The sequence below is a fragment of the Paramormyrops kingsleyae genome, chromosome 4 (assembly GCF_048594095.1).
Source record: "Paramormyrops kingsleyae isolate MSU_618 chromosome 4, PKINGS_0.4, whole genome shotgun sequence".
NCBI lineage: Eukaryota > Metazoa > Chordata > Actinopteri > Osteoglossiformes > Mormyridae > Paramormyrops > Paramormyrops kingsleyae.
Window position 1 is genome coordinate 48,322,868 of NC_132800.1, and position 26,805 is coordinate 48,349,672.

Here is a 26,805-nt window from a genome sequence, read left to right on the forward strand (position 1 = left end):
GGGAGTTTGGATGGGAGGCCTGTCCTGATCAGGGATGACAGAGTTAATCACTTTTAGAGTAAAGTCAGACAACTACAACCACAACCAGCACTGAACGTAAGTAACTCATTTAAATTTGGTTGTGAATCAGGGTATTACCAACAAGCAAAGTAACATTAAAGTATCTTTATCATCTTCTGCAGTATGTTCCATGGGTCACACACTATGATGAAATTACCATCTTGTTGGTCATGGTGCAGTAATGTGATGAATAGAATATTAACATGAAAGACATTTAAAGACTGACAATCTGACTATTGAAACATAAAGAGGCCTGAAGCCCGAAGTAAATTTCCTATAGGGGGTTACGCCCCCCCCCCCAGGTCCTCCTGAAGCCCACAGTCACTTCCTCGCTCCTGTCGATGTTTAGCAGCAGACTGTGGGCCTTGCATCACTCCACCAGCTCTCTCCCCCCTGTCTGTACGCAGACTCGTCTCCCCCCTCATGAGGCCGTCATGCTGCTGTCGTCTGCATACTTTATAATGTGGTTAGAGGTGGTCTTGGCGGAGCAGGTGGATGTCAGCAGTGTGAATAGTAAGGGGCGGAGGCAGCGGCCTGGGGGAGTTCCTGCACTCAGACTGACGGGAGCAGAAGTGATGTTTCCTGCCCTGACAGACTGTGGTCTCTGTCAGAAAGTCCAGGGTTCAGTTGCAAAGTTACATTTTCAGCCTAAGATGGGACAGATTTTGTGTTGGTTGTTGTTCATTATTACCATGCTGAAGGTAGCCTTACATAACAGTCTTTATTCTCCAGGCGTGTCAGTGTGGTGTGAAGGGCCAGGGTTATGGCGCCCTCTGCAGGCCGGTTGGGCGGTATGCAGACTGGTATGGATGAAGGAAGACAGGGACGTTTGCTTTGATGTGTCACATGACAAGCCGCTCAAAGCACTTCATTATGATGGAGTGAGAGCTAAGGGTGGATAATCATTAAACACTGGAGCAGCTGTCTTCTTAGGCACCGTATGACTGTGGCAGTTTATAGGCAGTTGGGGATACATGCTTGTCTGAGTGAGGTGTTAAAGATGTCAGTCATGCCATCTGTGAGCTCATGGGCACAGTCCCTAAGAACCCAACCTGGAATATTGTCAGGACCAGCAGTCTTACGTGGGTTCATGTTACACAGAGTGTTACTCACTTCTGCTGTGGACGGTTCTGGTGTCTGTTCATTGGTGGGAGGGGTGCTCTTCTCTGCGTTGTCGTGTGACACATCAAACCAGGCAAAGAGCTAGTTAAGCCTGTCAGGGAGGGAGGTGTCACAATCCATGGTATGTCAGGGGGTGTTGTATTCCTCGAAGGTCTGTATAACATTAAGATTTAATTAATTAATTAATTATTTGATTGATGAGAGAGAGATAGAATACCGCTTCTTTCAAAAAGATTTATGACCCAAAGGTCATAAAGGTCACGGGTCAAAAGTTCACTGGATGGGCGGTTCTGGGGCGTGACGTCACCTGGCTGTGACGTTGGGATAGGGGTTTATTTGTATATAGTTTATTTATTTATTATAATTATTATAATTTAATTATTTATTATAATTTAATTATTTATTATAATGTAATTATTATTATTTTAATTTGAGTAGAGTGCTTATGAGTGTGTTGTTTTGTCTGCATCCACCGGGTGCCGAGCAGGGGACTGAGCAGGGGGGGGTTGTTGCGTTAAGGTCTCAAACACTGGGTCTGAGTGGGGGTGGGTTACCTGATGGAGTGTGAGCGTACGCTGTACCACCGTGGTAAGGTCCGTGGCTTTGGAGAATCTGTAGAAAAGGGCTCTGAGAGAGCGATGCTGTGTCTGGTGCGGTACCGTGGTAAGGTCCCGTGGCTTTGGATAATCCGCAAAGGACTCGGAGAGAGCGATGCCGGAGAGCTGAGAGTTGTGCTGCGCGAGACTGAAAGAAATCCTGTGAGAATGACCAAGTTGGAGCTAAGAATGAGAGGAGGAGCTGGGTCTGACGTCCAGTAAAAAACGCTTAGCAGTAGTTTGACCATCTGTGTGTGTGTGTGTGTGTGTGTGTGAAAGCCGACACCCCCCTGCAGCAGTAGCAGTTTGGCCTTGTGTTTTTCCTCATGCAACCTATGTACATCCCGATAGGTCAAATCCCGGTCAAACTGTAATTTGGGGCACAGATCAAGTTTGACACTTTGTATTTCAGTAAATTTTGTTAAAGTTTTGTCTTTTCCCCCCGACTCCCCGCCACACATCAAGTTTGACATTTTGTATTTCAGTAAATTTTGTCTTTTCCCCCCGACTCCCCCCATACCGTCTACGCAGTTAAAACGTACATCGAAATAGACAACAGATAAAACTTGACAGGACGTATATTTCTCCTTAAAGAATCCTAAAAAGTAACCAACCACAGAAATTTTTAGTATGCCGAGAAGGGTTTCACTCCTTTGGTAAAGAGACAGAAGTACCCCACACCCAGTATCATCATCAAGGCCTTGCCCTACTGGAAAGAGAAAACTACTCGGGACCTGCATAGAGTGAGTATATTATTTCTTTTATGCGTGTTTTATGATAAACACCATACAATAAAATAACTTAAAATAATTATTTTATTTTTAGAGATTCAGCTATTTTGGGTTTGTTTTTTTCTCTACGGGAGACGCTGCGGTTAGAAAACTCCATATAGTGAGTATATTATTTCTTTTATACATATGATAAACGCTATACATTAAAAATAACTTATTCTAATAATAGGTATTCCCTGTTTTCTATGTACAAGAGAGACGGCGCGGACCGGTCAAGAGAAAATCTACGCAAGACCTGAATCAGCAGATATGGACGGAGCAACACCCCCTCCTCTACCCGAAGCGCTATTAAATGAAATGGACAACATCAACAACGGTAATAATGATGAAAATGATGCGGTTTATCAACACGACTCGTCAGCACCACCACCACCAGCGCCTATACCCGAAGCGTTATTAAATGAAATAGACATCATCAACAACGCTAATAATGATGAAAATGATGCGGTTTATCAACACGACTCGCCACCCGCGGCATCTGGTGAATCCAGGGTCCAAGAGCCCTGTTTCCTACCGTCCTTAGAGACATTAATAAGCATGTTAAATGAAAGGGGCTCTGAAGCAGAAGCGGTGCTGCCCGACGACGAGGTCGCGTGGTCCCCCGCGGATTCTGAATTGTGGGAAGTCTTGTCAGACGTAGAATTTCTTCTCGATGCCGAGGAGATTGAAAATGACTTGGGACTGGGGCAATTTGAAAATGTTGAACAGGACGGTGGCGGTGGTGACTTGGATCACCAGCCTGACGGGGTCGTGCATCGCCGCAGATTCAATAATGTACAGATTAGGCGGATTCTAAATATTCCGCGACCTAGAAACGAAGCCAATTTCCGCGAGTACTATGAAAATGTAATCGAGGGGTTTCAAAATATTGTGAATGAGGCGATACCTTACGCCGCATGGGGAGCTTATATTCAGGTCACCCTGCGCGGTGACTTTTTAAACGACGAGTTGTCGCAAATTGTACGGTATGGGGAAGGGGAGCTGACAGATTTCCAGCAATTGTTGGATCGCCTGGTTCAGTCTAATCAAGAGATTTTAAACGATTCCAACCTAGAAGTAATAGTAGACGTAATAAATATCCCACGCGGCGGTGGAAACAAACGTAAACTACAGACCATGTTAGCTTCAGAAATAATTTCTAAAAAAGCCAAACACATGTTTATTATTAAACAAAACGACAGCAGAGCGTGTTTCGCTATAAACTTGGCGCATATGCTCCACGGAAACCTCACTGACGCCGAGGGTGAAAAGCTCGGCCTGGAGTTACAGGAGAAAGCGGGTTTCACCCCCGACTACGCAGTCGCTTTGAATGACATTATCAATTTTGAGAAAATCATTGATTGCAAAGCAGTGGTGTATTATCAACAACATTATTCAAACAATCTCCAAATTTACCAGACACCCACACCTACCGACGATAGACGGGTGGTGTATTTCTTTTTACACAAGGAGCATTTTTACGGCATTAAAAGCGCCAAGGGCTTCTTAGGGGCCGGCTACGTTTGCACTAGCTGTTTCAAAGGGTACGACTCGCCTCATTCTCATCGCTGTAGAAAATTTTGCAGCGTCTGTCAGACTAATTGTAAAGAAGGTGAAATCACACCGGGGATAGTGTGTGAGCGGTGTAATCTCAGATGCTTAAATAACATGTGCTTCGAGCGTCACCGTACGCCGAGGGTCTGCCCCATTAGGGGTGAGATTGCTAGCCCCTGTGACAAGTTCAAAAAATGCAAAGCTTGCGGGCTCAACTACTACCAAAGTCCCGAGAACCCAAAACCGCACTCGTGTAAAACAGTAAAATGTAATATATGCGACGCTAAGTTGCAGTCAGCAGAATCAGACATATCCACCCCACATCTCTGCTATTTAAATCCAATCGAGAAATCTAACAAAGGGAAAGCGGTCGCCCAAAGCGGCGAGGGCAGTAAAAAGCCCCCCAAATATGTGTTTTTTGACTTTGAAACATCCCAGAGCTCGGGTACCCATATCCCGGTTTACGTGTGCGCCATCTCCGATCAGAATGAGACAATGACCGCCGAGGGGCCAGACTGCGCGCTGCACTTTCTCAGACATTTCAGGACGCCCTACTATACAGGGACGTGTTTCATTAGTCACTATGGAAAGGCGTTTGATAATTACATAATACTGAACGCTATGGTGAAGGAAGGAGTGGAACCGCGTGTGGTGTCACAGGGGAATAAAATCATTCTCATCCTGGACAGCGTGTTTGAGCAAAGGTACATCGACAGTCACTGCTTTCTAAGCATGCCGTTGAGAAAAATCCCCGATGCAATGGGGTGCTCGACTCAGATGCGAAAAGGCTATTTTCCGCATCATTTCACAGACATGGAAAAGTTTAGTTACGTGGGGCCCTACCCTCCTCCCGATCAGTATGGGCCCGAGCAAATGCCCTGCAAAGAACGCGACAAGTTTTATCAATGGTACGACGGTGTAAAGCACCAGACCTTTAATTTTCACAAAGAGATGATCGCTTACTGTAAGAACGACGTGGAGATTCTGAGAGAGGGCTGCTTGCGCTTCCTGCAGGAGTTTGAAACGCTCACGGGTTGCGACCCCTTCTCCACGGCGACCATCGCTTCGGCCGCGTTGCTGGTTTACAGGACAAATTTCCTGCCCAGAGATACGATCGCGATCCCGGACGTCTGGGATTACAGGAGGCAATACAAAAGTTATTCCAACGTCTCGATCCAGTGGCTGGAATTCGTGGGCCGCACGCGCGGCATAGAAATTCGACACGCGCTGCGCGGGGGTGAAGTGCGCGTGGGGCGCTTTCACCTAGACGGATACGCTGAGATAGAGGGAGAGAAATGGGCTTTCGAGTTTCTAGGCTGCCAGTTTCACGGCTGTCCAAAGTGCAACAATGAACACGATGTCTGCCCCCTGACCCGCGAGAGCTTCGGTGCCCTGTACGTTAAAACAAGGGAAAAACTCGAGGTGTTGCGCCAAGAGTTTAATATGAACGTAGAATCCATCTGGGAACACGAATGGGCTCACGCTAAAACTCACGACCCACAAGTGCAGAGTTTCCTGTCAGACTTTCAGCCCCCTGACCCCCTTAGGCCGCGAGAAGCGCTGTTTGGGGGTCGGACGTCGGCGATTCGCCTGCGTTACGACGTCACGGGGGAAGAGCGCGTCCACTACGTGGATTTCACGTCGCTGTACCCGTACACTCTGGCTAAATGTGAATTCCCCGTGGGGCACCCGGAAATCATTCATTCAAATTTTAAACCTCTGAATGAATACTTTGGCCTGATCAAAGCCACTGTGAACACCCCGCGCGAGCTGTTTTTCCCCGTCCTACCCAGCAGACTGCCAAATGGGAAACTCGTGTTTACACTGTGCAGGACGTGCGCGATCGACAACAGGCAAGAGGGGAGCTGTGGTCATTCTGACGCAGAGCGTGCGCTGACCGGCGTGTGGGTCTCTGCGGAGCTCAATCAGGCTTTAGACAGGGGCTATACTGTCGTGAAGGTGCACGAAGTGTGGCATTTTCCCCAGACCAGCGGCGACCTGTTTAGAGAATACATTAAAACCTTTCTCAAAGTGAAGCAGCAGGCTTCGGGCTACCCCGACGACGCGACCGATGACGCGGGTCGCAGGGACTACATTGAAAACTATCTCGAGCGCGAGGGGATCCAATTGGAGCCCGATAAGATCGTGTCTAACGGTGGCAAGAGGCAGGTGGCCAAGCTTCTGCTTAACTCTCTGTGGGGTAAACTGGCGCAGAGGAACAACATGCTCCAGACATGTATAGTGTCTGACCCGGGGGAGTTTTTTAATTTTTTATGCTCGGAGCTGTACGAGATTTCCAGCTTCGCGTTTGTCAACGACGAGGTCGCCCTCATCCGCTGGCGATACAGGTCTTCCTACAAAGTGCCGCCGGGAAAGACCAACATATTCATAGCGTGTCAAACTACCGCGTGGGGGCGGCTGACGCTTTACAAAGAACTGGAAAAATTGGGGCGTAGGGTGCTGTATCACGACACAGACAGCATCGTGTACATAAGCAGGCCGGGTGAATATGAGCCGACCTTAGGCAATTACCTGGGGGAGCTCACGTCCGAATTAGCCCCCGACGAATACATTGCTTCGTGGGGTGCGCTGGGACCAAAAAGTTACTGTTACCGACTCAACAACGGGAAAACACAGTTGAAATGTAAGGGTATAACTCTAAATTATGAAGCCTGTCAAAAGGTAAACCTTGACAGTATGATTGGATTGATTGAAAACTACATCGGTGGATGTAGGAATGATCCCCCTATAATGACGCACTACAACAAAATCGAACGCGACATGAAAAGTTTTCGACTGTTTAATAGGCCTCTAGACAAAAAGGTCAGGGTCGTCTACGACAAACGCAGATTGTTGACTAGCGGGGAAACTCTGCCTTTTGGTTACTGAAATGTAAAATGTTCAAAGATGTTTTAAAATGAAAAGCTTTTCCAAAGATGTTCATTTGTTTTAAAATGAAAAATGTTCATAGTATGATGTTTTAAAAGTTTTTCCAAAGATGTTTTTTTAAAATGTTCATAGTAAGATGTTTTTTAAAAATGAAAAGTTTTTCAAAGTAAGATGTACATTTGTTTTTTAAAATGAAAGTTTTTCTAAAGATGTTTTTTTAAAATGTATCATGAAAGTAAGATGTTTTAAAGTGAAAGTTTTTTAAAATGTATCATGAAAGTAAGATGTTTTTTAAAGTTGTTTTTTTCAAAGATGTTCATTTGTTTTAAAATGTAAGTTGTGTACGAAAATGTTTTGTACATTTATCACAAGATTTTATAAAAACTTTTATACACGCATTTTGGGTTTGTGTGTGTGTGTGTGTGTGTGTATGTGTGTGTGTGTGGAAAGGATTTAAAACAATAGGGTAGTGTTTACCGTTTCATCAGTGTTTTTTTGGAAGATGATGGGTAGCGACGTGAGAGAGGTCGACTTTGATCACCGTTTAGAATTGCCGTTTACGGCGATAATCGCCGGGGCGAGTTCTTCGGGGAAAACCTATTTTACTAAAGAATTGCTGTTAAATCAGAGTCACTGTTTCATAGGGGGACCCGTAAAAAAAATTGTGTGGTGTTACGCTTCCCATCAGCCGCTTTATGATGAATTGCGTGATCGGATCAGCGAAATTGAATTTATACAAGGGCTGCCTAAAAGCTGGGAAGATGAGGAGCGTTTCCCCTCCGGCTCCTTGATAATCATCGATGATTTGATGGACAGCGCGTCCGAAAATAAACTCGTGGCAGAAGCGTTCACGAGATTCAGACATCACCGTCAAATCTCGGTCATATACCTAGTGCAGAACGTATTTCACCAGGGCAAGTACAGTAGGACTATAGGTCTAAATACTACTTATTATTGTCTGTTTAAGAATGTGCGGGACAGAATGCAAATCAAAGTTTTAGCCCAGCAAATGTTTCCTTGGCAGAAAAAGTTTTTTCTAGATGCCTATGAAGAGGCCACTCGACCCGCACACGGGTATTTATTGGTCGATTTAAGAGCCACGTGCCCAGAAGAGTTCCGACTCAGGACCGGTTTATTACCGGGGACGCTTCCCGTCCTCTTTCTACCAGCGAGCCATTGATTGATTGATTTAACATTACGGAGCCATGTCCGAGCATCTCAGGAAACAACTGCCGACCCTTAAAGTTTTACAGAGGATGAGGGGGGTGAAACGTAAAAAGATTCTTTCGGACCCATCTAATAACATAATTTTGGCTCTCTCCGAAATCTGTCTCAATCTTATAAGAGGCCGTATACCTTTATCCGTAGCTCAATTTAACAAGCTTAAGAAGCAGAAAAGGCTGATTAAGCTTTTCGCCTGTAAGAAAAACAGCGTCGCGAGGAAACGCAAGGCCGTGCTTCAGAAAGGAGGATTTTTGTTACCGCTGCTGTCAGTGGCTCTGCCATTCATCACAAGCCTGTTCACCAGTAAGACGGCTAACTAGCTTTTGTGTGTTTGTTTTTTTCCACCACCGGCATGAGCGAGGTAAAAAAAATGTTCCTGTTGAGCCCCCAACAACTCCGTATGCTGACCCAGAGGGCGACCCCGCATACCACCACCATCGGGGAATCGGCCCTGGGTGAACTTGAAACCCAGATGCACGGTTTATTAAATCAGCCGGGTATGAACTCGCACGAAAAAGTAAAGAGATACAACCAATTGCTACAGAGGTATCTGAATTTAGTCCGAAAAGAGGAAAATCAGGGGCGAGAAATTATCCTTACCGAGCGGAAAGAAAAAACGGATGAGGAAAAGAGAGATGTGCCGGGGGAGGAGGAGGAGGAGGAGGAGAGACAGCCCGGCGGCGCGACTAGGGACAAATCTGTACAGGAAGTTGTCCAGCAAGTGGCGCCCAGGGCTAGAAAGAACGTGGGGTACATCATGCAGAAACTGCTCGATTCCGACGGGGCAGTACGTTGGACCCAGTCGGGTGAACTCATCATCAGAGATAGTCCCATTAAAGGTTCCCATATTTTGGATTTGATGAAAACTTTATCCCAGCCGAAATCCCAGGCCGTCGGATATCCTAAAGGCTGGGAACCCTTTTTAAACGTAATATCCGAATTAAACATCCCCCTCACGACCGTCGGTAACATTCAAGCTAGGAAAGCCCTAAGCCATCTTAAAGATTACGGCGCTGGAAACGCCACGGCGAGGGGTCCCCCGCCACCCTCCTCGCCCCCTCCTGCGAAAAAGAAGCGCAAGAGACGTGCAAAATTTAGTACGGACGACTCTCCGCTTGTGGGTACCCCTCACACACCGCGTGATTCCTCCCCTGAATATCGTTTATGGCCTTTAAAGGGTACCCCTTATTCTCCGTGGATAGATTACAGCGATTAAGTGTTTTATGCGTGTGGGAAAAAAAAGACGCCTGTAACAACGAAAAAAGATGGTTAATAAAATGTTGATTTTATTGAATAAATGGTGTCACGGTGTTTTTTTTTATTTTTCTCTACAATAATCTAACAACTATAACAATCTTTAAATAGTTTTAAGGAACATACATTTTGCGGCTTTGAAAGTTTATCGGCATTAACACGGCTAATACAGTTTGAATATTTCTTGATAAACTTGGATACTAGAGCGTCGTTTTTCCTCAAGTCATCAGAGTACAGCATCATAGTCTCTTGAAATGAAAGTCCCTTGAAGCGCTGGTAGAGGAAAAAGGAGACGTGGGCCCCGCACGTGGAGGAAAAGTCGTGTTGAACTTGACGCGTATTATACCTTATTTCGCTAGCGTGCCTCCCCAAGAAGCGCATAAAACTTTTAGGATAGTAAGGGGAATCGGGGGGATAACCGTAAGAATCAAAGAAGGAGGCTTTCCCCTCTTGGGGCTCCAAAATTATCCCGATCCAGTGTTCACCCTCTCTATTGCTGTCGTGCGTGTTTGCGACCAGAAAAGTGGGCCTCGTCTGTACGCTGGTGGGTAATAAATCGCTAGCCCACACACCTCCAAAAGCATCCCCCAGCAGGGGTTGTAAAAGGCATTCCAGCTGGTGAGTGTTCATGATTAAAAGTCCACCAAAACCTGTCTCTTGGAGTTTATTTCAATCACGGTGTCGAAGCAGGCGTAGACGATGAGACTCATTGTTCGAGGTAGCGGGGCTCTGAACCTTAAATCCAGACGGCACGTGCCGCTGATGACGGGTGACAGGGCACCTCCGTCCAGCTCGTCGTCTCGGGAGAGATTGAGAGCAAATAGCGAGTATCCGTTTTCAAAATCCTCACGGTTAATGCATAGCGCCGAATCCCTTAAATGCCTGTTTGTAGCCAGGAAAAGGTTGTAAAACTCTCTGACCGACTGCCTCGCGTTAAAATCGGGCTGGAACGGTTTGCTGGGTATGTGTCGACCGTTTACAGAGAGACTCAGAAATTCCAGGTCACAATGCTGAAACCTGAATGGGTTTCTGTTTCGCGTGCCCACGAACGCGGCGTGGTCCACGATCCCCAAAACGATGTAGCGCGGTAAGTTGCCCAGGAAAAGATTGTCCTGCGGGCAGACCCGCGACTGCGCGGGCAGCGTGTAATTTTTAACGACTACCCTGCTTATAGGGTACAGGGCGTTTGCTTTCATGAGAGCGGCCGAGTGACCCAGTGACACCGCCGGGGAGACGTCCACTTTTTTCACAAACAGGCTGGCCCTCAGTATTTTCAGCTCATAATCGGCGTCATTTCTACACATGAGACTAAAATCGCTTTTAGCCTTTACAAACTTTAAGCGTATATCCACATTGTTTAACAGCATTCGTTCGCTGAAAAAAATATCAGCGTGTACAGGGCCTATCAGAGAGAATTCCCGAGAGTTTCTACAGAAGGCAGCTCGCTTCTGCAACCCCACGTTAGGGCCCTGGGGGGTGATGTCCACGCTATCCAAGTCGGCTCCGCCGTCTTTGTACCAGAGCCCTGCCGAAAACTGACTCTCTAGCGTATCCGTAGAAAAATTGAGCAGGGTCTCTATGAATGACCTATAGGGGTGCGTGGCCGATGAGGAACTGATCAGGACGTCGTTCAGACTCACGTCCAGCTGAGAGAATATACAGTTTAGTGGGTACTGTATAATACCGCAGGGGTCAGCGTCAACCAGGGGGGCGCCGTCCGCCCTAACGATCTTGAGCCTTAGATATAGCAGTGTAGAGTTGAGGTCCAGATAGAAATTGCCCGACCCCGGTATTAGGAAATCCAAAACATCCTGATCGGTAATGGAATTTAATGGGTTGATTTCTACATAATTGGTCTGATCTATGGATAATTGCGTCATAGGGGCCGCAAACAGGTCCAGCTCAGATTTGGTGCATTCGGCCGAGAGGCGGTGAGCTAGAGCCATTCTTCCTTACGCTCTTAAAATATGTCCCCGGGGGGTTTCCTGTTTCTCTTTGAAGGTCGAGACTTGGGAATCCTGACAGCTCTGCCGCTGCGAGGTTTTTTATGACCGTGCTGCCTGGGTAAAGGCGCTGGGGCTCTCTTCCTACCCCTCTGAGATAGCAACAGCAGACCAGAGCCTTCCTGCTTGGGGTCACCGGTGTTTGTAAAACGGCCGCTGATTACAGAGCTGGCGAGATCCGAAGCTATTCCTTTGGCCGCCGATTTCAAATGAGGTTTCGCTAAATCAACTCCACGCTTAAGAAAGGGTAAAACGAATCTAAAAGCCCTACTGAGCATGGAGCCCAACCCACGCCCGTACATCACGGGGCTCCCCGCAAAACCGGGGAGCCCATGTCCCGCCTGACTGGTGTAATACTGAATAAATCTCTGCGAATTGTGGTACGCCATGCTCTCCCACCCCCCTCAGCTTTCTCTCTTTTTTTTTTTTAAATGGGGATCTTTGGCACTGGGCGAAAGTGCAGCTTGATGATCGTTTTTCCGTAGGAGAAATTAATCAGAGTATTCTGATCGTTCTTTATCTCAATATGCAAATTCTGGAGGCTCTGCTTGTTCACCGGTACGTAGTGCAGCTTGTGGAACGGCAAAGTGACTACGTCGCCGAACCCACCGTCTATTTTAACGGTTCTCAGGAGCGGCACTACAAATTCCCCCACGTGCTGCGGATCCACAATGTTACAGTAGACGTACAAATTATAGAATCCCGCGTGAATGTCGGACGGGTAGGGTGAGGTTGGCATGGTACCTCCTACGTTATACCAGGCACCGGGCTCAAAGCCCAGCATGTAGGCCAAAGTAGGTTTAAATTTGATCTTGTATTTCTGATTTCCGGTTATATTAACCCTTCGCGTAATCTCGTTGTATGCAAAGAAAACTTCCGTACCTAACTTTTTTAACGAAGCGTTGATTTCTGACACAATCTGTGAAACGGATTCATAATATCCGACTTTAATTTTCCGAGGGTACAGGTAAGGCAAATCCACTAGAGGATCGGCGTCTCTTCTTGCCTGCACCTCCGTATCCCGCAATTCAAAAGTATTTTCGGGGTGTGTAATATTACGCCACGTGTAACAATACATGATTTCAGCCAGTCCTACTTCGTAAGGCCCCCGTAGCTCTATAGGTCGCGAGAGCATCACGGTGTAATCCGAACTCTGGTTATCGGGGAAGATGGAGAGACAAGAGTTTGACGGTAGCGTGAGGTAAAAAGAGGGGCGATCCTCCATTTTTTTCCCTTTTTCTTTTAAAAATTAAATCCGTATCAAGTCCGACCGTGGTATCCACGAATCAAACCTCGAGGGCCAACCCTGCCAGCGTACTAAAATCCACTTTTTCCCCTTTTCGTCGGTCTTTGAGCCTATAACCTTCTCGACCTTGAACGCGCGTTTCGGAGATATTTTGACTTTCTGCAGCTCAGCTTCATAGAATGTCCCCTTGAGTATTTCACCGCGCACGTCCCTCAATTTATACACCGGCGGGGATCTGGGTACACGTTCGCATATGACAAAGTACTCGTCAGTAAATGTCTGCTCGTACTTTTTGTCAAATATCTGACTGTGCTTGGAGACTCTCACAGTGTCCCCTATGTTAAACTTAAAACGTGGCCGTCTGCTTTTCTTCTTCTTCTTCAGAGGACCGTATAGATTATCAAATACTAGATGAGCATTATCGGTCGTGACCTCAGAAGGTTTCATTTTAATAGCGCTGTGAAATGACTGGTTGTACCCCTTTATTAGATCGTCCAACACATCCACGTATCGTCGAGTGTTTTTAGCCGTAAAGTACCTGTACATCCTCTCTTTTAACGTTCGGTTAAATCTCTCTACGACTGAAGCTTTAAGTTCACTACCCGTGGTGAAATGGGTGATTTTATGACTTTTTAAAAGTTTCTGAAAAGTCCCATTTAAAAACTCCTTACCGGCATCCGTCTGTAACTTGAGGGGCACACCCCCCTCAGTTAAAATAGAATCAAAGGCCTCCGTTACGGCCACCCCCGTCTTGTTTCTTATGGCACGCGCGTAGGCCTTTTTAGAAAAAACATCAATCACCGTAAGGAGGTATTTTAACCCGTCGTTGTACGTGGCCAGCCCTTGCATGTCGCATAAATCGGCCTGCCACTGATACATGGCTCTCGGTACAAACACTCTGTTCCTGGGGAAATTCTTTTTAGCCGGCTTATGTAAAGTATAACTGTCCTGCATAGACAGCCACTCTCTGATGTCATCAGAAGCCACTTTTTTCCCAGTATCATCCTCCACGGCTCTCTGCAGTCTGGAGACACCCCCGTATGACCCCGGCTGGCTGGGGTCATAGTACGAACGGCTCAAGACACGAGCTGTAGTCTTGGCAACAGACATGCTTTTTCACACAGCGAGAGTGTGGGGGGTGAGAGCAGGGATGCGGCGTTTTATAGCTGTCTGGGGAGGGGGGGTGAGTGAACACATTAATGAAATTGTGTGTAGAGTTTAGAAAAGAGTTTTAGCTGGGGCGAATGTTTAAGATCCATTGGATCTTAAGTCCAACGCCTTAAACCACTCGGCCACCCTGCCAAACATGTATATACAAAGACTATTGCAATGTTGTTCAACTCAATTTTATTGCAAGGGCATACATTTTAGTGAAAGATACATTTTCAAAATGCTGGTATACATTTTCTTTGTGAAAGATATAGTTTTAAAAACGCTATTACAAGGGTACACATTTAGTGAAAGATATAGTTTTAAAAACGTTATTACAAGGGCATACAATTAGTTACAGCCGTGACAGTTGTTGAGGTAGATATAGTTTAAAAACATTATTACAAGGGTACACAATTACAGGTAGTTACAGCCGTGACAGTTGTTGAGGTAGATTAGCGATGTCACATGCAGTAAGGTCCGTATAGAGGCCTTTTCAGCGATGCATGTATGCAGAGTAGAAAGCATCTGATTAACATCGAAAGGCTGCTTATTATGAAATTTAAAGGCAACTACATCTACGATTAAAGCATAAAATATAAAAATGTGATTACAGTCAAATTCATCGTCGGGAATACAAGATAGACACGCGTGTATGAGACTTTCTGACGATTGTCCTTCTCTCTCTGCCATCGGCTGAGTAAGTAAAACTATTCCCCGCTGATAATGTTCTCCGACTTGAGCAATCTCAAATATCAGTCTATGAAAGCAGCAACAAGTATAATCATCCCGACAATCGCTTTTCTTTTTATCGATAGCATGCAACAACAGTGGGCTAACTTTTTCTAAAAAAACATTTAACATAAACCGTCGTAAAACGCTGCCGATACCGTTCCCCATTACAAATTGCGTTTTGTTTTAGTCTTGGGCCTCCCAACGACTCAGAAACTCTTCTTCCAGGATCTGCTTAAGCGCGGGGGTCTGTTCAAACAGATCCTGTTCCAGGCGAGTGATTTCCAGCATTCCGTCGCGGGCCTCGCGTAGATCATACAGGATAGCTTCCACGGCCCCCTCCAACCTGCCGATGGAAGCTCGGATGCCCAGGGTCGTCAGAACGTGGATCAAGGCGGGTGTCAGCCGGCTGGTCCACAGGTCACTCAGCACAGAGTCAAAGTGAATGTAAAAGTAATTCCTGCCAGCGGGAAACAGGCAAGGGTGCTGTCTTTGACTGGGATGATCCACCTCGCAGCCGTAGCAGTTTTTCTGCTGATGCTTCCTGATGACTGAGGCTAAAAGCCCCACTATCATGGCTTTTATGCAGCTGAGCATCCCTATGCACAAAGCCGGTCTGGAGCGAAGCGTGCAGGGGGTCGGAGGGACCTCTCCAGGAACAGAGGCCGGTGTCGGTGGAGGGGTCGGAGGGAGCTCTCCGGCATCAGAGGCCTGTGATGCTGCTGGTGAAGGGGGTGAAAAGGCCTCATTCTCCCCGCTTTCGTCGTCGGAGAACACTTTGTCGCTGTAATTTGCTGCTGCTGCCATGATGATGATGATGATGTTTGTGAAAGGGGGTTGTAAAGGCGTCCAGTTATATACAGGCGGAGGGTGAGGGGAGGGGGGTGATCCTTAGGGCGTAGGTTTTTGCATCTCCTTACTGTATCCGACTCTCCTTGAACAGCGCTTGGAAGTAATCGCTCTTTTCTTCAATCAGCCGCATCCAAATCATGAACGGAATTCTCATTCCACAACAGTCGCATTTAGGCAGCTGCCATATATTCAGCATTCTCTTGTCCAGCTCCCCGGTCGCATCCCACTTCATAAAGGTGCTCCGTTGTTTACCAGTGTCAGCATCTCTATAGTGCATCTCCATTCTAGCAGTCTCTGTCTCAAAGTCGGGGTCGGTGCTCTCCTTCATCAACGGGATAACAACAGTCTTCAAGTTTCCCCATTCCATTTCAGAAAAACATGCCAGATGCGGGTCATCTTTCCCTGGGTCTGCGGCATCTCCGGTGACCTGAAAGATGCGTAGTTCCTCCGCAACATTGTCAAAGAGGCAGACCAATTTATCCCCGTTGGGCAGCTCCCAGGTACCTCTCAGGTCTCCAGACGGCTGCATCAAAAGTACCCGTCTACGCCTCGTAGGAGTCTTCTTCTTGGGAGCCCCCGGAGGCCGCATAACAGCCTCCTCCTGCTCCTGCTGAGTCTTAGGTGGTGTTGAGGCTGAATCGTTCATTTCCATAGTGCCAGACATGTCTGTGTTTCTTAAAAAATCAGTGTTGGCCCTAAAGCGCAAAAGCTCCCTATATTCTCCACGGCCTGATGGTGGGGGGCGTGGCACGCATGGTAAGGCCATGATGATGATACTGGGTGGGGGTACTTGTGTCTCTTTACCAAAGGAGTGAAACCCTGATCAAGGTAATAAAAATTTCAGCGGTTGCTTACTTTTTAGGATTTATTTAAGGAGAAATATACGTCCTGTCAAGTTTTATCTGTTGTCTATTTCGATGTACGTTTTAACTGCGCAGACGGTATGGGGGGAGTCGGGGGGAAAAGACAAAATTTACTGAAATACAAAATGTCAAACTTGATGTGTGGCGGGGAGTCGGGGGGAAAAGACAAAACTTTAACAAAATTTACTGAAATACAAAGTGTCAAACTTGATCTGTGCCCCAAATTACAGTTTGACCGGGATTTGACCTATCGGGATGTACATAGGTTGCATGAGGAAAAACACAAGGCCAAACTGCTACTGCTGCAGGGGGGTGTCGGCTTTCACACACACACACACACACACACACAGATGGTCAAACTACTGCTAAGCGTTTTTTACTGGACGTCAGACCCAGCTCCTCCTCTCATTCTTAGCTCCAACTTGGTCATTCTCACAGGATTTCTTTCAGTCTCGCGCAGCACAACTCTCAGCTCTCCGGCATCGCTCTCTCCGAGTCCTTTGCGGATTATCCAAAGCCACGGGACCTTACCACGGTACCGCACCAGACACAGCATCGCTCTCTCAGAGCCCTTTTCTACAGATTCTCCAAAGCCACGGACCTTACCACGGTGGTACAGCGTACGCTCACACTCCATCAGGTAACCCACCCCCACTCAGACCCAGTGTTTGAGACCTTAACGCAACAACCCCCCCCCTGCTCAGTCCCCTGCTCGGCACCCGGTGGATGCAGACAAAACAACACACTCATAAGCACTCTACTCAAATTAAAATAATAATAATTAAATAATAATACATAATTAAATTATAATAAATAATTAAATTATAATAATTATAATAAATAAATAAACTATATACAAATAAACCCCTATCCCAACGTCACAGCCAGGTGACGTCACGCCCCAGAACCGCCCATCCAGTGAACTTTTGACCCGTGACCTTTATGACCTTTGGGTCATAAATCTTTTTGAAAGAAGCGGTATTCTATCTCTCTCTTTGATGAATCTGGTAATGCTTTAGTTGACAAGGCAGAAATAATATAGTATACTTTTACTTAAGTATTAATTAACCACAAACTAAGTCTTAGTTACATACTGATCTCATGTTAATTCTGTTAACCTTTGTGAACAAGTACTGAATATCAAGAGAAACACAGATCTCATGTTTGTTCATCATTAATGAATCGTGATGCATCTTTTATCTCAAGAAGCAACTATATTTGTTTATGATTTGTTGGTAATTTGTACTTCGGCAGTAACTGAGTTATTGCTAAGCATATGTGGGCCATCAAGAAAAGTGTTACCATTGATCTTAAACCAGTAGAGGGCAACTCAGTGCACCTGACCCATGAGAGATTAAATGATATTAAATCCTTTATGGCATAAAAATTCTTCATCTCAATGAAAAGAAAACTGAAACATTGTTATTCGGCACTTATATATCTCAGCTCCTCTTGGTGATGCTCTTGGCCCTCTTGTTCCATATAAAAATCTAGGTGTGATCTTTGATAATTCTTCTTAAATTTGAGAAACTGATCGAAGCGTTTGTGAGTTCATGCTTTTTTAAATTGAGACTTTTATCTAAGGTCAGGGTCTTTCTTTCTCATGAGAACTTTGAAAAGCCGTCCATGCCTTTATAACTTCCCGGTTAGATAACTGTAAAAGTCAGTATGTAGGGGTTGACCAGGCCTCTTCACAGTGTTTATAGATTGTGCAGAATGCTGCGTCCTGTTTATTGACTGGTAGCCAAAATCATGAAGACACCTCACCAGTACCCACCTCCCTTCACTGGCTTCCAGTTCAGAATCGAATTGACTTTCATTTTTATTATTGGTTTTAAAATGCTTAAACAGATTGGCACCTTCTTACCAAACTTTTACAAAGTTACAACCCATCCAGAGCACTTAGGTCAACTAACCAGATGGTCCTAGAGGTACCAAGATCGAGAGGCAAACAGAGGGCTGTTCAGGCTTTTTCAGCAGCTGCTCCCTCTCTATAGAACAGCTAACTGTGTCATATCGGAACCGCCCCTCGTTAATCACTTTTAAGTCGTTATTGCAAACTAACTTCTTCACGCTGGTTTATCAACAGAGGCTGGGATGAGACATTTCTCTTCTTCTATTTTATTGTTGTCTTATTTTCCATCGGCTCCTTTACGTGTGCTTGAGCCTACAGTGCATGCATTTTTATTTATATTTCGTAATCAATATTAATGTTTAATTGCGATTGATTTTCTTCATTTTATGATTGTACAGCAGTTTGGTCAGTGCTGCCTATTTTTAATGTGATTTATACATAAATTTGACTTTGACTTTGAATCCCAGGGGGAAATTGCCACATACGTCGTGTTTCCATGGTGGTGTGTAAAAGCACATGGATATTTTTGTGCATAAGCCCTTCTTGCGGCTCTGATGGCCCATGACAAAGCGGCTCTAGCTGTCCTTAGGGCCACAGGGTCACCAGACCTGAAGGTCACGTCCCGTGCATTTAGCCTGCTGTGGACGTCCGCTGTGACCCAGGGCTTCTGATTGGCATCACTGAAGGCATTCCAGTCAACATGACTAAAACAGTCCTGTAGTGCAGAAGTGGTTCCTTCTGACCAAACTCTGACCTGCTTGATAGTGACTTTGGACCGTTTCTGTAATGGTGTGCAGGCTGGTAGGAGCATGGAGGCTCTGTGGTCTGATTGGCCGAGGTGGGGGCTGGGCTTTGCCTTGTAAGCCTCGTGAATGGTTGTGTATCTCACCTCCAGAATGATGTCCCCTCAGCTGAAGTAACAGCAAACCGAAAAGGAATGAATTTATATCTCGATTAATCATAAAGAAATTCTTTAAACTCTCCTATTTATCAGCCCCCAAAAATTACACCTAAATATGTCTTTTTTTAGCATTTAAACACAAAATGAACAGGATAAAACAACAAGAGCATATACTGTACTAAATACATAGAAGCACATTTATCAAAACAGTAATTTGTAAAGTAAGAAAATAGATGTATCCAAACAATATATAAAGTTAACGCCCCCTCGTTAACCCCGTGTGGAATCCCCCTGCGATCAGCTGTTTCTGGTTGTTGTCATCTGTCCTCTGTATTTAGTCCGCGTTTCAGTTTGTTTCCCCAGTCCGGTCATTGTATTGTCCGTCTGCGTTTTACCTGCCTGTAATTAAACCCTGTATTCCAAGACACCCTGACGTCTGCGCCTTTGACTCCATTCCGTCCCCGCTGGGCACGACAATATTATTATAATGAAATGTATTAATGGTTTATTATCAATGATATTAAAATAATTAATAAGAAATCTTTACTTTTAAATGTATTTTATTATATAATAATTACTGTTTGTCACGCCCCGCTCCGTCCGCTCCTGATGTGTGCCACGCCCACCTCGTTACCTCGTGTTCATCCCTGGTTGTGATCACCTGTGTCCTGTTATGTCCGGCTAGTCTTGTGTATTTAGTCCGCGTCTGAGTACGTCTCGTCAGATCCGTCAATGTATTGTCCGTGGATGTCTCTACCCGTCTGTCCTGTGAGCATTAAACCCCGGATTACCCGTCAGTTTGGCTCATTCTCCTTCTTCCCTGCTTGCCTTCTTACCCAATCGTGACACTGTTACTGTCTATCATTGTCTAAATGTATTTTCTGTCTAAATATATGTATTCAGCTAGTGTAAACATGCACAATGCTATCACAGCGAATATGAGGCTGAGACTGAAGCGTTACCCTTTGTTTCTGCTGAGAGACATGCCACGTGACTCATTTCCCTGCGGGTACAAGTTATCTTAGGTTGGCGTTCACGGTTTGACTTCAGAGATTCAGATCGAGTTCTAGGTCATTTTTTTCGAACTGGTTGGTTCGACTTTTAAGAAATTCGAGTTCTAATGAGTTCGAGAACTGAGGTACCACTGTACTCCATTCCTGTGCCCTGTCCTGCCTGGGATAGGCTCCAGGCCCCGCCTTGTGATTGACATGCTGTGTTGCTCTCCTGTGGCCAAATAGTGTGGCGTATGTGCAGGGCACCATGTGAGTGTTTATAGGTTAAATGGGACAGGGTGGATTATACTTCGGAATCAAGCTTACAGCGTAACTACAGCGTAGGCTGATGCCCACTCCAAAAAATATAAGCAGTCATTGTGCCGACATGGACCCCTGTGATTCTGATTGGTCAACTTAGTAAATACGTATTTCCTATGATGTATTTACGATCATTTTCCAGTTGCTGCAAGTAAACATGAAGCAAATCAAAGACAGACTGATCGAGGAGGTCAGATTGAGGGGGGCTAGAGCCTGAACATAGGAATGGTGTGGGGGGAGCCCTCCAGAATGAAAAAGCCACTTGGGGGCATAGTAGTTGATGCACAGAGTGTTACCAGGGTCTTGTCCTTCTGTGCCTGTGGATCAGTCCATTTGAGCATTTCAATGTGGTTGCATGCAGTTCTTTGCTGTAAAAGCTCCTACACATCCAGGCACCATCGACCAGCACTGCTCTGGAAACCCTCACCATCTGTTACTGGTGCTTTTCTATGAGGTAACCTACCACTGTAGCCAGTTACACTGCTGGACACTTTAAAGCAGAGCATTTTGCTCAAGGACACAAGCTCATCCCGCTCTCTGCCCACACAGGACTACAACCATAATCATAAACCTACTGTATTTGCATTATTTACCTTTTGGTTTGAGAAATGTCCTATTTTTGATTACTTTTAAATGACAGGGATTTTTTTAAATCATACTTAGTAACCACAATCCTTTGTCTTGTTTCCACTGCTGTACTTTTCTCAAAAACCTCTATGGTTTTATCACATGATGAAGAAGGTGGGAATAATGATAAACTGAGGTAAGCTTTCAGCAGCATTTACAGTAGTGAGGCATTTACTTGGTCACACAGTAATGGAAACTGTCATTATAATTATGAGAATAAGAATATTTGTTTTTAATTTTTTTTCTTAATTATGATACAGGTATACCTGAGATTGCATCCCATCCAGGGTGAGCCCCTGCCTTGTGGATAGACTGTGCTGCTGGGGATAGACTGCAGGCCTGTTAGTAAGATGGATGGATGGATGTATGGATGGATGGATTTTACAAAACAGTATAACATGTAATCTAATAAATTGGAATGCGCATGACTGGTGCACAAGCACTCATTAGTTGTATAAAGGATCACATGCATGGTGATTTCTTGGCTTAACATAAATGTGCTTTTGCTTCACTATGACAAGAAGTTGCTGTGTGTATTGCTTTATACAGTGAATGCAGACTTGTGTACCAGTTATGTGCTTCCCTGCTAATAATCATACTGAAACTGGTGGTTTAAATTCTCCAGCTAATCTCATGCTCTTTGTTAATAAGAACATAAGAAATTTACAAACGAGAGGGGGCCATTCAGCTCCAGTCCAAGTCCCCCCTCCCTAACAGCCTGTCCCCCTTCCCAGCTGACCTCCTGGGTGCTGCCAAGGTGGCAAACTTGGCGTCAGCTGGTGAGTAGGGGCCCCAGACCACGTTCAGATGGGGACTCGAGGGAAAGGGCTTTGAGTGGCACTTCAGATATCAAGCTTTTCCAGCCACACAGAAACTGGTCTTATGCATTCAAAGTGTCAAGCATGAGTACCGAATGTTAGCTTACCATTTCATATATCCATGACATTATCATGCGCCATTTCTATGAGATTTTAAAAACAAATGTTATTTGCTTCATGTGGGGTTGTTTATAATGTTTTGACTTATTGGTGTATATTGATTTAATACAAATATACTGCAATTTAATCAGTTTTGAGCTGGGTTTAGACACGGATATGGTATTGGTTTTAACAGGGTAAGGTAATTTATATATGAGGTATGTACATCAACTGTTTGGACTGTTTGATTTCTATGCCATAGGACTGTATATTGCATCCGGGGATTTTTGAAAGATAAAGTATCCAAACCTTCTCATGGTGACCTCCAGATTTAACTGTAAAGTCATAAACACCACATGGTTAATACTTGTTGTTTAGTGGAACCAGAAAACATGAATTTTATCAGCTGATACTTTTATTTTTGTAGAGATCACATGACAGTCACAAGACTGAGGAATCATTACCCGCTGATTGCAAAGGAATGAACACAGAGGATATAAAACAAAGGATCCTCCGGCTTAATGTAATGGAGGCTCCCTGGGTCTTTAGATGATGATACCTGTCATTTATTAACGGTGTGATTCAGAAGTAGGAAGCTGGCTTCTAACCAAAAGTCTCCATTAAAAAGCATCATGAATATTTTAAAAGTTTGGTTTTCTAATTACAGTAAGTGCTGTAGTTCTTTGGTTGTAGAATGTTGTATTTTCAATATTTCATTAATGTTTGGTTAAAGGAAAACTAATAAACTGTAAACTGAATCCATTAATATTCACTATTATAAATTAATATTGTCACTTTTGTAGGGATCCCATGACAATGAGGAAACTGAAGCATTGTCCCCCACTGATCCCAATGGACCAAACACAGAGGAGGTAAACAGAGGAACCAGAACTGATTCTCAGGGTTCCTGTGATTTACTCCACTTTGGATCCAAGGACACTGTTACCTGTCAGTTTTTACAGTGTATTTCAAAGTAATAAGGAAGTTAGCTTCTTAATGAAAGTCTGTATGTTGGAGAGTTTGAGTATTTCATTCATACTGTAATTTTTGGGATGTTAATCTTTTTAAATATTTGGTCACATTAAAATAAGTCCTTTAACCAGGTAGGTATAATAAATACCATTACATGGTGGCTACATTACTTGTTTGATGAAAAAAGAATATAAAATGTATCAACTGACACATTTTGCAGGGATCACATGACAATCAGGAGACGGAGGCATCATCACCTGCTGATCACAATGAACCAAACACAGAGGAGGTTTTACTGGGAGAGAAGAACACAGAAGTCTGAATGATCTACAGTATAGTGCTTAATTGTATATTTTTGCCTGCAGTCCCAAGCCCAAGTTTGCCAGGTCATGTTGTATCACCAAGTTACTTGTGTTAGCAGTCATCAGATTATTGATAATCTTTTACAGTTGACTATCTCAAGAGTTGAGGGACTTTGCTGGGTAGCAAACAAAAATTTCTAGGACCAGCTGCACATGCATATAAGCAGATGTTCATCTACAGTCACCTGGGCCCAGTTGTTCAAACAAATTAATCCAGATCAAAGTAATCCAGATTTTGAAATCCCTTGTTTTGCTATCCAGGATTTGGTAATTCATTTTACTTTCATGCCGGTTTTTCAAAGCAACACTGGATTGGATTCTGTATCCAAATACAGAATTTTCAGGATTACCAAATCTGGTTTACTAGTGTATTACAGTTTTTTCTAATTGCTTAAACCCTAACTGTGATTCTTATAGCACAATTTCTAAAACTATTAATACTTATAGCAAAACCACTCACTGAGTTTGCAAAACTAAAAGCACAAACACTGCTTTGCACTCAGTTTGCAATTTTGTAACACACACTTTGCAAAACTGTAGGCACAACTCACTGCTTACACTCAATTACCAAATTTCCAACACACTCCTAGCAAAATTATACACATGTATGGCTATCATTAACACTATTTTGCCAACTGTCTGGCACACTGTCACATGTGAAAACTGTTTTAGAGAATTAGTTCACTTTGCAATCAGCCTAAGCACTATAAATAAGCCACAGGTAAGCTGTCTATGTGGAGTACAATGGAAGGAGCAGTAAGAGTGAGAAGAGTGAGAATCAGAGGAGGCCGAGGAGGCCGAGGGAGAGGAGTTCATCTCTGCCTGGCGCTGGAAAGTGTACGACCGTCATCCTCATCAACAGGTAGCCCTTTTACAGGCAATGGAGGAGGCATGTGGAGATATTGACCAGGCATCATGTCAGGCCTGGATACGGCATTCAAGGAGATATTTCCCCCGGTGCCTTGGACTGGAGGATATCGCATGCGATGTGGACGAAATTTTGTGGCCGGACCCAGAAAGACGACATGATGTAGGCTGATTGTCTTTTTTTTTCCTTTTTTTTTGTGAAATTACTATTTTGTGTTCTGACTTTGTCTTGGTTTTGATGAGTGTGAATAAACACCAATACTTGAAGTTTGGATCCTTGTATGTTTACATGACACTATGACAGAAGTATGACCTCAAATTGACATCTGTACACAGAGAAAGCAAAAGCCAGATGTGTTTTGTATTCATACCATCAGTGTGCAGTTGGCGCATTGTGTGCTTAGTAGATGATGGCTTGTGTGTACTGTTTGATACGAAAACACCATTTTTACGAAGGTGTGAAGAGTTCATCTAGCTGTGTTCGCTTTTGCAAGAGAAGTACAATGTTTTGATAATTGGGTGAAAGGTTTTCTTATTTGTGTGTAGAGTTTTGCAAAAATAGCCAATAGTTACAAAAAATGTGCTTAAGCAATCAGAAAAAACTGTAAATGACTAAATGAGTATATCTGTTGTGGTCATTGTCATTAATATACTGTGGAATTATAGAGCTATGAGCAACAGTGACATTTATTTGACATCTGATAGCTTTGATATTAATTTGTTGTTGTTGTTTACCATATCTCAATATCATTATATGTGACATGCTTTGTATAGGCTTCAAATATGAAGGAATTTATACATCCATTTAAAAAAAAAATGTATATATATATTTTATTTGGTTTATTTGGGTCAAAAAATCACAACTGAATCCACCCTTCTGATGGGATCAGGATAATCCTGTTTTTTTGGATCAAATAGATCCCAATCTGAGTTCAAAGTTTTGAATAACCCAAAGGGCAGGTTTGATCCAAATCAAATGTAAGATTGGATTACGTGGTCTGATCTTAATTCAGGATCCCTCTTTTACTTTTGAAAAACCCATTTCCAAGATTTGATCCAATCCGTGATCCAAAATCCCACTGGATTACTTTTGAAAAACTGGGCCCTGAGGATAAAGTCAGCTGTGAAGATCAATATAGGGTCCTTCATGTCACCCTGTTTCTTCTGAACTGAACTCTGTATATTATGCTGTTGTTACACTGAACTTTCCAACATTTTATGTGTCTCAGAATATCTGCTTAACAGATACTTCATTTGAAGAGACATTGCTTAGTGAAACAATGTATTTGGAAAGTTACAAGTTATACGCATACTGGTTTCAGGACATTACAGAAAGTATCCTGTGTAAATATTTGTACATCATATGATTATCTGACTTTCCTCTGCGGTGTTGTTTGCAGTGTTGAAATGTACAGTGTTATTACCACATTCTTGAATAAATCCTCACTGCTCACTGTCTTCAGCTCCATCATGTTAATTCTGACACATTTTGTTTATGCTTGACTGCCTGTCACTGTAATTACCCCACTGACCTTTGTAATCAGCGCCAAGTACATTTTTCTGAAAAATAAAACTTGACACTAAGGTAGCAGTAAAGTTTATCACCTGACTTTGCCTTGTGCAACTATAGGAATTGCAGCCTGTCATTTCCTAGGGGTGTAACGATTCTCCAAATCATAAAACAGTTTGTGTCAGACCCTGGGTTTGGATCATGTGATTTTGTGAGGTTTTTTTAAAACATATTTTTAATTTACTGGTTGCATTTAATTAATAAATCATGCAGGCATGTGTAGAGTGTCTTGTTGCTGGGAATGCCTGGTTAGAAGAGCCCGATGCTGGTTGATCTGCAGGGCGGTGAGTTGACGGAGCAGCGGTGAGCCTCCATGACCTCTCCGGTGTGGGTCTGTTCCTGGGTTTAGACAGTCTGGTCGGGATGGAGAGGGGAGGAAGGACCAGGGAGGGATTACACAATTACACAACTTCCTGCTGCAATGCCTTTGCTATGGACATATGTTACCCTTTCAAAAACAGTTACATTGAAATTTACAGATCAAATTATATACCGCAATATATGCCGTCTATGGTTCAAATTATACCGCAATATGAATTTTATGCCATATCGCACAGCCCTACCCCAAACCTCATGTGACCTTCAGATTAGGCCAAGAACAGTGCATGGAGAACTTCATCAAATAGGTTTCCATGGCCGAGCAGCTGCATCCAAGCCTTACATCACCAAGTGCAATGGAAAGCGTTGGATGTAAATATATAAATGTATCGAGTTATAAGTTTATTGTCATCGATATGTGTCTATATATTGAGGAGCACGTGGTTAGCAACTCAGATTACTCTACCCCCTATGCTTGTCCCTGTTCAGGATAGGTATCCGTTTACCCTGGTGTATATCAGCCAGTGAATGTGTGTTTCTGTAATTGCAAGTTGCCTGGAATAAAACTGGATGGTTTGAGTTGACGATCGGGTAACTCCTTTATTTATCTGGCGGGGCAGCCAACATCAAACACAATGCAGAGATAACACTCCACTCACCCCGGTTACAGTTGCAGGACTTAAAACACACTTAAAATATTATACACAGTTCAAAGCATCAACATGTACATTCATACAGGTGAAGTATGAATAAATAACACACTTTCAGCATATTTTCATGTTTTGAAGT

At 44.1% G+C, this 26,805-nt stretch overlaps 1 long non-coding RNA gene across 1 annotated transcript; it reads left to right on the forward strand.

Annotated features, from left to right (window-relative positions):
* Positions 1–1,283: 1,283 nt before the first annotated feature.
* Positions 1,284–25,726, forward strand: LOC140588896 (uncharacterized). Its single transcript, XR_011990140.1, has 2 exons — positions 1,284–1,333; positions 18,404–25,726. It is a non-coding gene; the product is annotated as an uncharacterized lncRNA (long non-coding RNA).
* Positions 25,727–26,805: the final 1,079 nt, after the last annotated feature.